A 17,988-nucleotide genomic window follows, 5' to 3' on the forward strand; every position below is an offset into this window, starting at 1 on the left:
GCCTCATTTTAGTGAATGAATCCCTCAGGGTCTCATCTGAATCATGTCACTCAGAGATTTAGATGTAAACCCTGATGTAAGTGCTCAACATAGAGCACGGGATAAATGTGATCCAAAATGTTGTGTAACAGGTTCTCAATAAAAGCTTCAACTCAGTCCACAAAAATGCAAATCCCCACTCAGGTTCTTCATCTGTTAAAGGAAATATAGGAGGCTTCCACTTTATTGGTAGCACAAAGGCTCTGGAAAAGCGCTTTGGCTCCTCACCCCCACCCCAAAAGAACTTCAGCAAATCCTGTGCTCCCAAATTCAAATACCCCCTCCCTTCTGAGCCCCATTGTGCCTAAACCACAGTTAGTGTCCACGTTTGAAGTCCACCTAATTTAAGGGTGCATTAGGTGGGTACAATGTACGGGCTCTACAACGTACTGGTCATTACAACTGCAGTTTGCAATTTTCACTCAGCAACATCCACTACTGCTTGTTTCTGGAAAAAATCCATGGAGTCAAAATCGTTATGACACCTGTCAATAGATTCCCAAAGGGGTATAATTTTCAAAATGGGGTCAGTTAAGGGAGAATTCTGCTCTTCTAGCAATTAGGGGTTCTGTATATGGCATCCACAAGCTATTATAGAAAATTCTGGAGGCTCGGGAGGGATGGAGTGATATTTGCCAATAGCGCTCCGTCACTCCCGAGTTTCACCATATGGCTAAACAGCACCGTACAGCCTCATATGAGGTATTTCTGCATTCAGCAAAAATTGTGGGACAAATTTTGGTGCCATTTTAACCCATTTCCCAGTGTGAAATTGTAAAATCTGGGGCTAAAACAACATTTTCGTGGGAAAAATTTAATTTGTTTTTTTTTCATTGCTCAATGATATAAAATTCTGTGACCCACCAGTGGTGTCAATATGATTACTTACCCGCTAGGTTGAGAGTTGTAGTTTGTAAAATGGGGGACACTGCTGTTCTGGCACATCAGGGACTCTGCCAATATGACATGGCACGCTGAAACCAGTCAAGCAAAATGTGAACTCCAACATGGCGCTTCTTCCTTCAAAAGTAGTTTTCAACCACATATGGGGTATTGGCATACCCAGGAGGAAATGCACAACAAATTTTGGGGTCCATTTTCCCCTGCTATCCTTGTTAAAATAAAAAAAATTGGGGCTAAAATAACATTTTTGTGGGGAAAATTTGAATTCTTTATTTTCACTGCTCTATGTTGTAAACTTCTGTGAAGCAGCCGGGGGTTCAAAGTGCTCAATAAACATGTAGATACATTCCTTGAGGAGTCTAGCTTCCAAAATGAAATGGTGTCACTCGTTGGTTTTTTTCACTGTTAAGGCACATTAGGGGCTCACCAAAGGAGACATGCCAGCGGGGCAAACCATTCCATCAAAGTTTGCATTCCAAAACCTCACTCCTTCTTTTCTGAACCCTATCGTGAGCCCCAGCGCGAAATGGCATCTGCTAATTATTACAGCAAATTTTGCATTCAAAAAGTCAAATGGCGTTCCTTCCCTTCTGAGCCCAGCTGTGCGCCCAAACAGTAGTTTTCCCCCACATATGGGGCATCGGCATACTCAAGAGAAATTGCACAACAAATTGTATGGTACAATTTCTCCTGTTACTCAAGTGAAAATGCAAAATTTGAAACAAAAAAACATTTTTGCGGGGAAAATATGATTTTTTTAGTTTTCAAGGTTAAATGTTATAAACTTCTGTGAATCACCTGGGGGTTCATGGTCCTCACCACACATCCAGATAAGTTCACTGAGGGGTCTAGATGTAAAAATGATGTTTCTTGCGGGTTGTGTCCACTGTTTAGGCATATCAGGGGCTGTCCAAACGCAACATGGCATCCCCTAATTATTCCAGCAAATTTCACATTCAAAAAGTCAAATGGCTATCCTTCCCTTCCGAGCCCTGATGAGTGCCCAAAGAGTGGTTTTACTACACACATGGGGTATTGGCATGCTTAGGAGAAATTGCACAACAAATTTTGGGGGTCCATTTTTCCCTTTCCCTTTGCAAAAATAGAAGCATTTGGGCCTAGATTAAAATTTTTATGACAAAGTTAAATGTTCATTTTTTTCCTACCACATTTCATAAATTCCTGTGAAGTATCTGAAGGGTTAATAAATGAATGTGGTTTTGAGCACCTTGAGGGGTGCAGTTTTTATAATGGTGTCACTTTTGGGTAGTTTCTGTCATATAGACCCCTCAAAGTTACTTGAAATATGATGTGCTCCCAAAAAAAATGGTTTTATACATTTTGTTGAAAAAATGATAAATCGTTAACCCTTATAGCTTCCTAACAAAAAATGTAATGTTTCAAACATTGTGCTGATGTAAAGTAAACATGCGGGAAAAGTTATTTAAAACTATTTTGACATAACTCACTGATTTAAGGGCATCAAAATTAAAAGTTTGAAAACTGCAAAATGTTAAACATTTTCGCCACATTTTCATTTTTTTTCACAAATAAACGCAAGTCATACAGAATAAATTTCACCACTATCATAAAGTACAAAATGTCACGAAAAAACATTCTCAGAATCAGTGGGATCTGTTGAAGCGTTCCAGAGTTATTACTCCATAATGTGACATTGGTCAGAATTGTAAAATTTGGTTTGGTTATGAAGGTGCAGACAGCCTTGAGGGGTGAAGGGGTTAAAGGTCTCCAGGTGAGGACGTCTTAGCCCAGAACTCAGGATTGAATTAAATGGCCCAAATCGCAGTTTTCCTCCATCTCAACCATTTGTACTGTATCACAGATAGAAAAAAAGTGATTGATAGGGAGATAAGAGAAAATCGCAGGCCAGGACCGTCCCAACTGGGGTGCGCTGAGATGACTGATCAAAATATCGCTAACTTTCCGTAGTTCCCTGCGTTCTCTACATGTACTGTCACTATCGGCGTATTTACTTACTGCAGGATATCAGCTCATTTTGCTTCTTCTGGGATTTTCTTTGTGAATTGGACACAGTGTGAACGAGCTCTTCCTCATTATCTGTGTACTAACTTATACCCGGTGCTCAAAAAAGCAGCAAAAAAGGGGCAGTATGTGAACATAGCCATAGACTGATAGAAGGAGCTCAGCCAAGTGTGGAAGCAGTTACCACCAATAGCAGAAACATACAAAACACTGAGCAGCACCTCAATCTATCTATATATAAAAAACCTCACCAGCACCTCCGAATAGAATAAAGCAAGTGTGAACAGGTGCAAGCTGCCGCGACTGCGTCATGTACAAACAAAAGAGCACGCAGCAGTCACAGCAGCTTCCACCTGTTCACACTTGCTTTATTCTATTTGGAGGTGCTGGTCAGGTTGTTTATATATATACTAGACTGTGGCCCGATTCTAACGCATCGGGTATTCTAGAATACGCATGTCCCCGTAGTATATGGACAATGATGATTCCAGAATTCGCGGCAGACTGTGCCCGTCGCTGATTGGTCAAGGCAACCATTATGACATCTACGTCGATACTGTGCCCGTCGCTGAATCAGAGACGCGGGATGTCTACGTCCTTTATGACATCATCGTCGCTGTGCCCGTCTCTGATTGGTCGAGGCCGCCAGGCCAGGATTTCCAGGACAGACAGACAGACAGACGGAAAAACCCTTAGACAATTATATATATAGATAGAATGATAGATAGATAATAGATAACAAAAGATAGATAGATAATAGATAGATAGATAAATAGATACTAGATAGATAGATAGATGATAGATAGATAGATAGATAGATAGATAGATAGATAGATAGATAGATAGATAGATAGATAGATAGATAATAGATATATAGCTAGATAGTTAGATAGATAATAGATAGATAGATAGATAGATAGATAGATAGATAGATAGATAGATAGATAGATAGATAGAAAAGAAAAAGAAAGGTTCCTGTTGGGACCAAAACGTCGCTTTCTGGGCTGATTAAATAGCTCTTTTTCACTACAAACGTTGTGCTGCCTCCAATTTTTCTTTTTTATAATTGAGATTTGGTATTTGCCTGGGGGGCTCTGCACCCGGACTCTTTCTTTGTGCTGTTTTAATTCTCTTTTTTCTAGATAGATAGACAGATAATAGATAGATAATAAATAGATAATAGATGATAAATAGATGCATAGATTAATTGATAGATAGATAGATGATAGATAGATAATAAATAGATAGATAATAAATACATAATAGATTAATAGATATATATAGATAGATAATAGATAGATAGATAGATAGATAGATAGATAGATAGATAATAGCTAGATAATAAATAGATAGATAATAAATACATAATAGATTAATAGATATATATAGATAGATAATAGATAGATAGATGATAGATAGATACATAGATTGATAGATAATAAATAGATAATAGATAGATAATAAATAGATAATAGATAGATAATAGATAGATTAATTGATAGATAATAAATAGATAGATAATAGATAGATAATAGATTAATATATATATATATATATAGATAATAGATAGATGATAGATAGATACATACATAGATTGATATAATAAATAGATAATAGATAGATAGATTAATTGATATATAATATATAGATAGTAGATAATAGATGATAAATAGATGCATAGATTAATTGATAGATGATAGATAGATAGATAGATAGATAATAGCTAGATAATAAATAGATAGATAATAGATAGATAACAGATACATAATAGATTAATAGATATATACAGTTAGGTCCATATATATTTGGACAGAGACAACATTTTTCTAATTTTGGTTATAGACATTACCACAATGAATTTTAAACAAAACAATTCAGATGCAGTTGAAGTTCAGACTTTCAGCTTTTATTTGAGGGTATCCACATTAAAATTGGATGAAGGGTTTAGGAGTTTCAGCTCCTTAACATGTGCCACCCTGTTTTTAAAGGGACCAAAGGTAATTGGACAGATTCAATAATTTTAAATAAAACGTTCATTTTTAGTACTTGGTTGAAAATCCTTTGTTGGCAATGACTGCCTGAAGTCTTGAACTCATGGACATCACCAGACGCTGTGTTTCCTCCTTTTTGATGCTCTGCCAGGCCTTCACTGCAGTGGTTTTCAGTTGCTGTTTGTTTGTGGCCTTTCTGTCTGAAGTTTAGTCTTTAACAAGTGAAATGCTGCTCAGTTGGGTTGAGATCAGGTGACTGACTTGGTCATTCAAGAATATTCCACTTCTTTGCTTTAATAAACTCCTGGGTTGCTTTGGCTTTATGTTTTGGGTCATTGTCCATCTGTAGTATGAAACGACGACCAATCAGTTTGGCTGCATTTGGCTGGATCTGAGCACACAGTATGACGGCTCTGAAGACCTCAGAATTAATTCGGCTGCTTCTGTCCTGTGTCACATCATCAATAAACACTAGTGACCCAGTGCCACTGGCAGCCATGCATGCCCGCGCCATCACACTGCCTCCGCCGGGTTTATGCATGCCCGCGTCATCACACTGCCTCCGCCATGTTTTACAAATGATGTGGTATGCTTTGGATCATGAGCTGTACCACGCCTTCTCCATACTTTTCTCTTTCCATCATTCTGGTAGAGGTTGATCTTGGTTTCATCTGTCCATAGAATGTTCTTCCAGAACTGTGCGGCTTTTTTAGATGTTTTTTTAGATGTTTTTTAGCCTTTTTATTCTTGATGCTTATGAGTGGCTGCACCGTGCAGTGAACCCTCTGTATTTACTTTCATGCAGTCTTCTCTTTATGGTAGATTTGGATATTGATACGCCGACCTCCTGGAGAGTGTTGGTCACTTGGTCGGCTGTTGTGAAGGGGTTTCTCTTCACCATGGAGATTATTCTGCGATCATCCACCACTGTTGTGTTCTGTGGGCGCCCAGGTCTTTTTGCATTGATGAGTTCATCACCAGTGCTTTCTTTCGTTTTCAGGATGGACCAAACTGTAGATTTTGCCACTCCTAATATTGTAGCAATTTCTCAGATGGGTTTTTTCTGTTTTCAGAGCGTAAGGATGGCTTGTTTCACCTGCATGGAGAGCTCCTTTACCGCATGTTTACTTCACAGCAAAACCTTCCAAATGCAAGCACCACACCTCAAATCAACTCCAGGCCTTTTATCTGCTTAATTGAGAATGACATAACGAAGGGATTGCCCACACCTGTCTATGAAATAGCCTTGCAGTCAATTGTCCAATTACTTTTTGGTCCCTTTAAAAACAGGGTGGCACATGTTAAGGAGCTGAAACTCCTAAACCCTTCATCCAATTTTAATGTGGATCCCCTCAAATGAAAGCTGAAAGTCGGAACTTCAACTGCATCTGAATTGTTTTGTTTAAAATTCATTGTGGTAATGTCTATAACCAAAATTAGAAAAATGTTGTCTCTGTCCAAAAATATATGGACCTAACTGTATATATATAGATTATAGATAGATGATAGATACATACATAGACTGATAGAATAAATAGATAATAGATAGATAGACTAATTGATAGATAATAAATAGATAATAGATAGATTTATAAAGTTAGAGTAACGGCATTGGGAAATAGCTTTTAAATACTGTAGGATTGAAAACTAAAGCATCTACTGAAAAAGTTAAAAAAGATTTTGGGTGAATTTTTTAGTAAAAAAAACCCATGCAGTATATATCCCAGGAGAACAGATGGAAACAGATGGTAATAAAACCCATAGAAATTGATGTGATCCACTTTTTGTTTTTCTAGTTTCTGACATACGTCTAAAATAACAAAAAGAAGAGCTGTTCCCGTGAAGACGGCCGCGCTGCGCTCCGTTCTCCTTGTTCCCCTGCCTGGCGCTCATGTGGATGAGATAGAATTACAGCATTACAATTAGTAACAAGGCCTCTGTGAAATATTAAAAAAAATAGCAAGAAAAAAAAAGTAGAAGAAAAACATTTGCTTTTGTTAGTTTTTGACCCGATTTGTTATTTCTTTCTTTTCTTTCTTAATTACGAAATGTAAAGCAAATGGCTGTGCTTTGTGATCGGTGACCAATTAAATGACTTTTGCACGTGTTCAGCCATTTGTCACTATGTCAACAAGTGGTTTCCTGAAGATTTGATCCATACTTTCCGCCCATTATTGAACAGTGATTTATTACCTTTTTCACGAGTCACCGCATACATTTTTTTGTTCTTTTTTGTTGCCTTTGAGCTGCAGGTTTATCCTGTAAAGTTTTACAGAATTTACACGGGGACAAGTCCTTTTTGAGAAGGAATGTAAAGTTTTGGAATCATTTTAGAAACGTTTTATGTGATTCTTTATAGTCAAAGATGCTTATCCTTAAGTTCTGGCAAATGCCCGACGGGCCGGTCCAGCCGTGCGCTGCTGGGGTCTGCATTACTTGTCGCGGTATTAGAGTCCTCAGGATGGGAATGGCGCAGAAAACTGACGGAGGCACAGAGAGGCACTACTACTGTATGGAGGCACAGAGAGGAACTACTACTGTATGGAGGCACAGAGAGGAACTACTACTGTATGGAGGCACAGAGAGGCACTACTACTGTATGGAGGCACAGAGAGGCACAGAGAGGCACTACTACTGTATGGAGGCACAGAGAGGCACTACTACTGTATGGAGGCACAGAGAGGCACTACTACTGTATGGAGGCAAAGAGAGGAACTACTACTGTATGGAGGCGCAGAGAGGAACTACTACTGTATGGAGGCACAGAGAGGCACTACTACTGTATGGAGGCACAGAGAGGCACAGAGAGGCACTACTACTGTATGGAGGCACAGAGAGGCACTACTACTGTATGGAGGCACAGAGAGGCACTACTACTGTATGGAGGCACAGAGAGGCACTACTACTGTATGGAGGCACAGAGAGGCACTACTACTGTATGGAGGCACAGAGAGGCACTACTACTGTATGGAGGCACAGAGAGGCACAGAGAGGCACTACTACTGTGCCTACTAAATGGGTTAGTAACTGGCTTAGTGATAGAAAGCAGAGGGTGGTTATAAATGGTATAGTCTCTAACTGGGTCGCTGTGACCAGTGGGGTACCGCAGGGGTCAGTATTGGGACCTGTTCTCTTCAACATATTCATTAATGATCTGGTAGAAGGTTTACACAGTAAAATATCGATATTTGCAGATGATACAAAACTATGTAAAGCAGTTAATACAAGAGAAGATAGTATTCTGCTACAGATGGATCTGGATAAGTTGGAAACTTGGGCTGAAAGGTGGCAGATGAGGTTTAACAATGATAAATGTAAGGTTATACACATGGGAAGAGGGAATCAATATCACCATTACACACTGAACGGGAAACCACTGGGTAAATCTGACAGGGAGAAGGACTTGGGGATCCTAGTTAATGATAAACTTACCTGGAGCAGCCAGTGCCAGGCAGCAGCTGCCAAGGCAAACAGGATCATGGGGTGCATTAAAAGAGGTCTGGATACACATGATGAGAGCATTATACTGCCTCTGTACAAATCCCTAGTTAGACCGCACATGGAGTACTGTGTCCAGTTTTAGGCACCGGTGCTCAGGAAGGATATAATGGAACTAGAGAGAGTACAAAGGAGGGCAACAAAATTAATAAAGGGGATGGGAGAACTACAATACCCAGATAGATTAGCGAAATTAGGATTATTTAGTCTAGAAAAAAGACGACTGAGGGGCGATCTAATAACCATGTATAAGTATATAAGGGGACAATACAAATATCTCGCTGAGGATCTGTTTATACCAAGGAAGGTGACGGGCACAAGGGGGCATTCTTTGCGTCTGGAGGAGAGAAGGTTTTTCCACCAACATAGAAGAGGATTCTTTACTGTTAGGGCAGTGAGAATCTGGAATTGCTTGCCTGAGGAGGTGGTGATGGCGAACTCAGTCGAGGGGTTCAAGAGAGGCCTGGATGTCTTCCTGGAGCAGAACAATATTGTATCATACAATTATTAGGTTCTGTAGAAGGACGTAGATCTGGGGATTTATTATGATGGAATATAGGCGGAACTGGATGGACAAATGTCTTTTTTCGGCCTTACTAACTATGTTACTATGTTACTATGTTACTATGTTACTGTATGGAGGCACAGAGAGGCACTACTACTGTATGGAGGCACAGAGAGGCACTACTACTGTATGGAGGCACAGAGAGGAACTACTACTGTATGGAGGCACAGAGAGACACTACTACTGTATGGAGGCACAGAGAGGCACTACTACTGTATGGAGGCACAGAGAGGCACAGAGAGGCACTACTACTGTATGGAGGCACAGAGAGGCACTACTACTGTATGGAGGCACAGAGAGGCACTACTACTGTATGGAGGCACAGAGAGGCACTACTACTGTATGGAGGCACAGAGAGGCACTACTACTGTATGGAGGCACAGAGAGGCACTACTACTGTATGGAGGCACAGAGAGGCACTACTACTGTATGGAGGAACAGAGAGGAACTACTACTGTATGGAGGCACAGAGAAGAACTACTACTGTATGGAGGCACAGAGAGGCACTACTACTGTATGGAGGCACAGAGAGGCACTACTACTGTATGGAGACACATAGAGGCACTACTACTGTATGGAGACACAGAGAGGAACTACTACTGTATGGAGGCACAGAGAGGAACTACCACTGTATGGAGGCACAGAGAGGCACTATTACTGTATGGAGGCACAGAGAGGCACTACTACTGTATGGAGGCACAGAGAGGAACTACTACTGTATGGAGGCACAGAGATGCACTACTACTGTATGGAGGCACAGAGAGGCACTACTACTGTATGGAGGCACAGAGGATCTACTACTGTATGGAGGCACAGAGGATCTACTACTGTATGGAGGCACAGAGAGGCACTACTACTGTATGGAGGCACAGAGAGGCACAGAGAGGCACTACTACTGTGCCTACTAAATGGGTTAGTAACTGGCTTAGTGATAGAAAGCAGAGGGTGGTTATAAATGGTATAGTCTCTAACTGGGTCGCTGTGACCAGTGGGGTACCGCAGGGGTCAGTATTGGGACCTGTTCTCTTCAACATATTCATTAATGATCTGGTAGAAGGTTTACACAGTAAAATATCGATATTTGCAGATGATACAAAACTATGTAAAGCAGTTAATACAAGAGAAGATAGTATTCTGCTACAGATGGATCTGGATAAGTTGGAAACTTGGGCTGAAAGGTGGCAGATGAGGTTTAACAATGATAAATGTAAGGTTATACACATGGGAAGAGGGAATCAATATCACCATTACACACTGAACGGGAAACCACTGGGTAAATCTGACAGGGAGAAGGACTTGGGGATCCTAGTTAATGATAAACTTACCTGGAGCAGCCAGTGCCAGGCAGCAGCTGCCAAGGCAAACAGGATCATGGGGTGCATTAAAAGAGGTCTGGATACACATGATGAGAGCATTATACTGCCTCTGTACAAATCCCTAGTTAGACCGCACATGGAGTACTGTGTCCAGTTTTGGGCACCGGTGCTCAGGAAGGATATAATGGAACTAGAGAGAGTACAAAGGAGGGCAACAAAATTAATAAAGGGGATGGGAGAACTACAATACCCAGATAGATTAGCGAAATTAGGATTATTTAGTCTAGAAAAAAGACGACTGAGGGGCGATCTAATAACCATGTATAAGTATATAAGGGGACAATACAAATATCTCGCTGAGGATCTGTTTATACCAAGGAAGGTGACGGGCACAAGGGGGCATTCTTTGCGTCTGGAGGAGAGAAGGTTTTTCCACCAACATAGAAGAGGATTCTTTACTGTTAGGGCAGTGAGAATCTGGAATTGCTTGCCTGAGGAGGTGGTGATGGCGAACTCAGTCGAGGGGTTCAAGAGAGGCCTGGATGTCTTCCTGGAGCAGAACAATATTGTATCACACAATTATTAGGTTCTGTAGAAGGACGTAGATCTGGGGATTTATTATGATGGAATATAGGCGGAACTGGATGGACAAATGTCTTTTTTCGGCCTTACTAACTATGTTACTATGTTACTATGTTACTATGTTACTGTATGGAGGCACAGAGAGGCACTACTACTGTATGGAGGCACAGAGAGGCACTACTACTGTATGGAGGCACAGAGAGGAACTACTACTGTATGGAGGCACAGAGAGACACTACTACTGTATGGAGGCACAGAGAGGAACTACTACTGTATGGAGGCACAGAGAGGCACAGAGAGGCACTACTACTGTATGGAGGCACAGAGAGGCACTACTACTGTATGGAGGCACAGAGAGGCACTACTACTGTATGGAGGCACAGAGAGGCACTACTACTGTATGGAGGCACAGAGAGGCACTACTACTGTATGGAGGCACAGAGAGGCACTACTACTGTATGGAGGCACAGAGAGGCACTACTACTGTATGGAGGAACAGAGAGGAACTACTACTGTATGGAGGCACAGAGAAGAACTACTACTGTATGGAGGCACAGAGAGGCACTACTACTGTATGGAGGCACAGAGAGGCACTACTACTGTATGGAGACACATAGAGGCACTACTACTGTATGGAGACACAGAGAGGAACTACTACTGTATGGAGGCACAGAGAGGAACTACTACTGTATGGAGGCACAGAGAGGCACTATTACTGTATGGAGGCACAGAGAGGCACTACTACTGTATGGAGGCACAGAGAGGAACTACTACTGTATGGAGGCACAGAGATGCACTACTACTGTATGGAGGCACAGAGAGGCACTACTACTGTATGGAGGCACAGAGGATCTACTACTGTATGGAGGCACAGAGGATCTACTACTGTATGGAGGCACAGAGAGGCACTACTACTGTATGGAGGCACAGAGTGGCACTACTACTGCATGGAGGCATAGAGAGGTACTACTACTGTATGGAGGCACAGAGAGGCACTACTACTGTATGGAGACACAGAGAGGTGCTACTACTGTATGGAGGAACAGAGAGGCACTACTACTGTATGGAGGCACAGAGAGGCACTACTACTGTATGGAGGCACAGAGAGGCACTACTACTGTATGGAGGCACAGAGAGGCACTACTACTGTATGGAGGCACAGAGAGGCACTACTACTGTATGGAGGCACAGTGAGGCGCTCTTACTGTATGGAGGCACAGAGTGGAACTACTACTGTATGGAGGCACAGAGAGGCACTACTACTGTATGGAGACACAGAGAGGAACTACTACTGTATGGAGGCACAGAGAGGCACTACTACTGTATGGAGGCACAGAGAGGAACTACTACTGTATGGAGGCACAGAGAGGCACTACTACTGTATGGAGACACAGAGAGGCACTACTACTGTATGGAGACACAGAGAGGCACTACTACTTTATGGAGGCACAGAGAGGCACTACTACTGTATGGAGACACAGAGAGGCACTACTACTGTATGGAGACACAGAGAGGCACTACTACTGTATGGAGGCACAAAGAGGCACTACTACTCTATGGAGGCACAGAGAGGCACTACTACTGTATAGAGGCACAGAGAGGAACTACTACTGTACAGAGGCACAGAGAGGCGCTATTGCTGCATGAAAGCAAAGGGATAACATTTTATTATATGAAGGCACAAAGGGGGCATTATTACTATATGGAAGCACAGTGAGAACCGCAGTACTGTACAGGCGCACAGAGCAAGAAGCTGCATTACTAAAGAGGCACAATGAGGGCTCTGTTACTGTGGGAGCACTATGACTATATGGAAGTAAGAATGGGGCATTATTACCATGTGGAGGCATCGAGGGGACTCAAAAAGTCAGAAAGGACTGCAAAAAATATATAATAGAATAATATTGGTTTTTATTCTGATATTATAACTTTATGATAGATTTTTTCTCGTTTTTCATGCATTAGACTATGATCTTTACGTGCCTTTATTTTACATTACATAGACATCACAGAAGAATTCCACTAACATACAAAGGTAGAGTACAAAGCATCACTTAAAACACTTCACACTACATAGCATCAGAGGCTCTGCCGCATTTCCCTTCATTATCTCGATATAATCTCATTAAATCAAAGCTGAAAAGAACTGAAAGTCAGGAGAATTTAGATACGTTCCATCCCTTACAGCCGATAGTTTACAATTTCAATTATACCAAACCGAAGCATAAAATATAATAATGCTGCAAATATAATAATAGCAATAATAATGATGATATCAAAGAAATGATAAGAAATAGATTCAGATCAAAATATGACTTTAAATTAAGGTAAGATATTTTATCATAATTAAAAAAGCAATAGTATTAAAAAGTTAAGGTAAAAACCACGACAAGGACGCCCTAAAGAGCGTGTAGACCATTAATTCATCATATATCCGCTAGACTTGTTTTTTCCAACATGGCAACGGACACAGTTCTTGGGGCAGATGGAGTTTGGCTGCAGCTTCAGGCAGCGAAGGAGAATAATCATTAGATATGTTGTAGCAGTTGGGTTCTTATTTGTCATAAACAGAAAATTTGAGAAGCCGCGGAAAGTTGAGAGGCGTCCAGCTGTTAAAATTCACCACGCTGCCTGATATCAGCGCACGTAGTGGAGCCAAATGGCAACAGCTGTGAAGACCAACCAGAACCTACAGAATCTGTTCCTATTATTCATCTCTTTACATCTGATGGTTTCCTAACCAAATCCCGTCATGTGCTAAAGTTTTACTCCGGTAACATCATTTATTACCAAAAAAATCTACAACAGATGTAAAGTTAATGAAAGTTATTGCATATGTCTCCATTATGGCCTATCTGCCCAGTCTTGTGTTGCCATCTGCCTGAAGCTGCCGGTCGGAGATTTATCGAACAGATCTACTTACATAAAGTTTAGCTTTAGGGTCCAACGGATATTGCCGAACTAACAATTATCGCAAGAAAACTATCCAGAAATTGGCGAGTTGGCCGGGTGTGTCGGGCTACTTCTATGGGAGTTATGGCATTACCTCTTTATAGAAGCCCTTGCATTTACTTTTTATCCCTCTAAGCCCGTTTATATGTGCATGTAGTGTAATATGAGTGTATTCATATAGTCACCTATCGCCGTCTCCTCTGGGATCCAGCTCCGTTCTGCTCCTCTTCTCAGTGACGTCACCGCTCGGTAGACTCTGTAGACTCTCCAGATCGATCTGTGCTCTATGTGTGGTGCCGGGCGCTTCTTTCACAATGTAAGACTATGGATCCTCGTTTTCAGATCACGCAAACAGAATAGAGTGATCTGGAGAGCCTGAAGAGCGGTGTCGAAACTGAAAAGAGGAGCAGAACGGCGCTGGATCCCGGAAGCGGTAGCTGAGTATATTAACACCCTGACATTATATTACGTGCACATATACACAGGTTTAGGCAAAAAAATAAGTTCACATGAAACTTTTTTAAGTTTTGTTTCCTTTGTCCACATCAATTTTGAGGGTCTCTGCAGAAACATCAGGATCAAGGTTGATTCTGCTGATAATTCTTGGCACGCTTAGATGATGCGATAAAAATGTATAATAATAATAAAATTATTAATTAATTAATTATTAATTAATAATAAAAAAGATAAAAATGTATAATAATAATAATGATGCTATTAGGATTGTGCAGCACTCGTGCGATACTTTTTTATGCACCTTATTAGCAAACTCCAAGTTCCCGTAAGGAGTCCTTCTTTCATGACTTTTTCTTTAAAGAACCTTTCTGGTGTTTGAGGACCAGCACATCACTGCAGTACACAGACAACGCATTGATTTCACTGCATGTAATGCAGTACTTCTCCTGCGGGGGTGCTGCAGGGGATTTGAACACTTGCAGTCTACAGGTGATCACTACACTATCTTTCATTAGAAACCTCACATCTGCGGCTTTAATTCTTCCCAGTCCGTGACCTCGGCTCCGGGACATCTCCCAGCATCTCTGTACAGTTTTTACATTTACTTTCATCATTCGGTTTCTTTATCCAGAATCATAGACACAACTGGTATAAATTTACTAATAAATATTTTCTTTCCTTGCACCCGTCCGGCAGAAAATACAATGCACATTGCACAAGCAGAAAATCCCAATTACACAGAGAGGAAGAAAGGAAAAGACTCTGAAACCTTCCTTACATGTGGTCGGGACTATTCTTGTCTTCGCCTGATTCCGTGCCATGGCTTTTATGATGATGCCTGGAAAAAAGTCAAATGTGTTATTTATGTTTAATCATTCGCTCTGTGAGAAATGTGAAGTTTATTTGATTCCAGCCTCTTCCCATTTTCTCTTTTTAGAGTTTCTTCTTTGGGCGCATGGAGGCGGCGGTGGTGGCTTCTATGGATCACATGTTTAGCGATCTTACCTGTCACAAAGTAGCACCATGTTCCACAGCGGATGGAGATACATTGTATCACTAACTGCCCCATCTTTCATAAGAAGCCAATGAGCCTGTTTTTTGGACTGAGGTAGGAAATTGACGTATCTAGAGGAAAAGCATGGAGAACATTAGGGATGATTGAATCAACATGGACCAATTTAATTTGAATTGTAGCAAATTTGTATTGCTGATAACCCAAATGCTTTGTGATTCAATTTGCTGGAATCATCCCTTTGGTCCTCCGCCGGCTCGTTGTCTCCCACCAGTCTTCTCTTGCATTTTCATTCTTTAGCACCTCTGTTTATAACTAGATATGTCATGATGTCACATGAGGCCACGTGAGCACCCGAGGAACCAAAGTGAAGAAGTATAATGTTGGAAAAGGAGACCAGTGGAGAACCGGCCAAGTTATTTCTGCCCAGGACATGTGATGGACAAAGAGAGCATAATATTTTCATCCATACATTGTAGTTTGGGATCTGGAGAAAAGTTGGAACAAAATAAATAGATTTTAGCAGAACATATGTTCTAGAGAACATAGAAACGTCACAAACGTTTGTCCTTGCTTGGAATGGAGTCCATATCACCATCACAGTGAGGCCAAAGTGGTCACGGCTGAGCCAAAGAGTAATCGAGAATAACAACACTGGAAAAGTTGAGCACAATACAAGCTACTATGGGCTATCGGTGCGCTATAGTCCCTGCTGCTTGTGGAAAAAAGTGCACTCTGCAATCCACCCAGTGCAAAACTGGTTAGTACATCTGTAATAATGAAGTCCATCCTGCCTGTAGGTAAGTATGCAGCCTACAGCGGCCAAAGATCCTACATTGGGGCACTTAACATAGTAACATAGTAACATAGTTAGTAAGGCCGAAAAAAGACATTTGTCCATCCAGTTCAGCCTATATTCCATCATAATAAATACCCAGATCTACGTCCTTCTACAGAACCTAATAATTGTATGATACAATATTGTTCTGCTCCAGGAAGACATCCAGGCCTCTCTTGAACCCCTCGACTGAGTTCGCCATCACCACCTCCTCAGGCAAGCAATTCCAGATTCTCACTGCCCTAACAGTAAAGAATCCTCTTCTATGTTGGTGGAAAAACCTTCTCTCCTCCAGACGCAAAGAATGCCCCCTTGTGCCCGTCACCTTCCTTGGTATAAACAGATCCTCAGCGAGATATTTGTATTGTCCCCTTATATACTTATACATGGTTATTAGATCGCCCCTCAGTCGTCTTTTTTCTAGACTAAATAATCCTAATTTCGCTAATCTATCTGGGTATTGTAGTTCTCCCATCCCCTTTATTAATTTTGTTGCCCTCCTTTGTACTCTCTCTAGTTCCATTATATCCTTCCTGAGCACCGGTGCCCAAAACTGGACACAGTACTCCATGTGCGGTCTAACTAGGGATTTGTACAGAGGCAGTATAATGCTCTCATCATGTGTATCCAGACCTCTTTTAATGCACCCCATGATCCTGTTTGCCTTGGCAGCTGCTGCCTGGCACTGGCTGCTCCAGGTAAGTTTATCATTAACTAGGATCCCCAAGTCCTTCTCCCTGTCAGATTTACCCAGTGGTTTCCCGTTCAGTGTGTAATGGTGATATTGATTCCCTCTTCCCATGTGTATAACCTTACATTTATCATTGTTAAACCTCATCTGCCACCTTTCAGCCCAAGTTTCCAACTTATCCAGATCCATCTGTAGCAGAATACTATCTTCTCTTGTATTAACTGCTTTACATAGTTTTGTATCATCTGCAAATATCGATATTTTACTGTGTAAACCTTCTACCAGATCATTAATGAATATGTTGAAGAGAACAGGTCCCAATACCGACCCCTGCGGTACCCCACTGGTCACAGCGACCCAGTTAGAGACTATACCATTTATAACCACCCTCTGCTTTCTATCACTAAGCCAGTTACTAACCCATTTACACACATTTTCCCCCAGACCAAGCATTCTCATTTTGTGTACCAACCTCTTGTGCGGCACGGTATCAAACGCTTTGGAAAAATCGAGATATACCACGTCCAATGACTCACCGTGGTCCAGTCTATAGCTTACCTCTTCATAAAAACTGATTAGATTGGTTTGACAGGAGCGATTTCTCATAAACCCATGCTGATATGGAGTTAAACAGTTATTCTCATTGAGATAATCCAGAATAACATCCCTCAGAAACCCTTCAAATATTTTACCAACAATAGAGGTTAGACTTACTGGCCTATAATTTCCAGGTTCACTTTTAGAGCCCTTTTTGAATATTGGCACCACATTTGCTATGCGCCAGTCCTGCGGAACAGACCCTGTCGCTATAGAGTCACTAAAAATAAGAAATAATGGTTTATCTATTACATTACTTAGTTCTCTTAGTACTCGTGGGTGTATGCCATCCGGACCCGGAGATTTATCTATTTTAATCTTATTTAGCCGGTTTCGCACCTCTTCTTGGGTTAGATTGGTGACCCTTAATATAGGGTTTTCATTGTTTCTTGGGATTTCACCTAGCATTTCTTTTTCCACCGTGAATACCGTGGAGAAGAAGGTGTTTAATATGTTAGCTTTTTCCTCCTCATCTACAACCATTCTTTCCTCACTATTTTTTAAGGGGCCTACATTTTCAGTTTTTATTCTTTTACTATTGATA

The sequence above is a fragment of the Ranitomeya imitator genome, chromosome 8 (genome assembly GCF_032444005.1).
Source record: "Ranitomeya imitator isolate aRanImi1 chromosome 8, aRanImi1.pri, whole genome shotgun sequence".
Taxonomy (NCBI): Eukaryota; Metazoa; Chordata; class Amphibia; order Anura; family Dendrobatidae; genus Ranitomeya; species Ranitomeya imitator.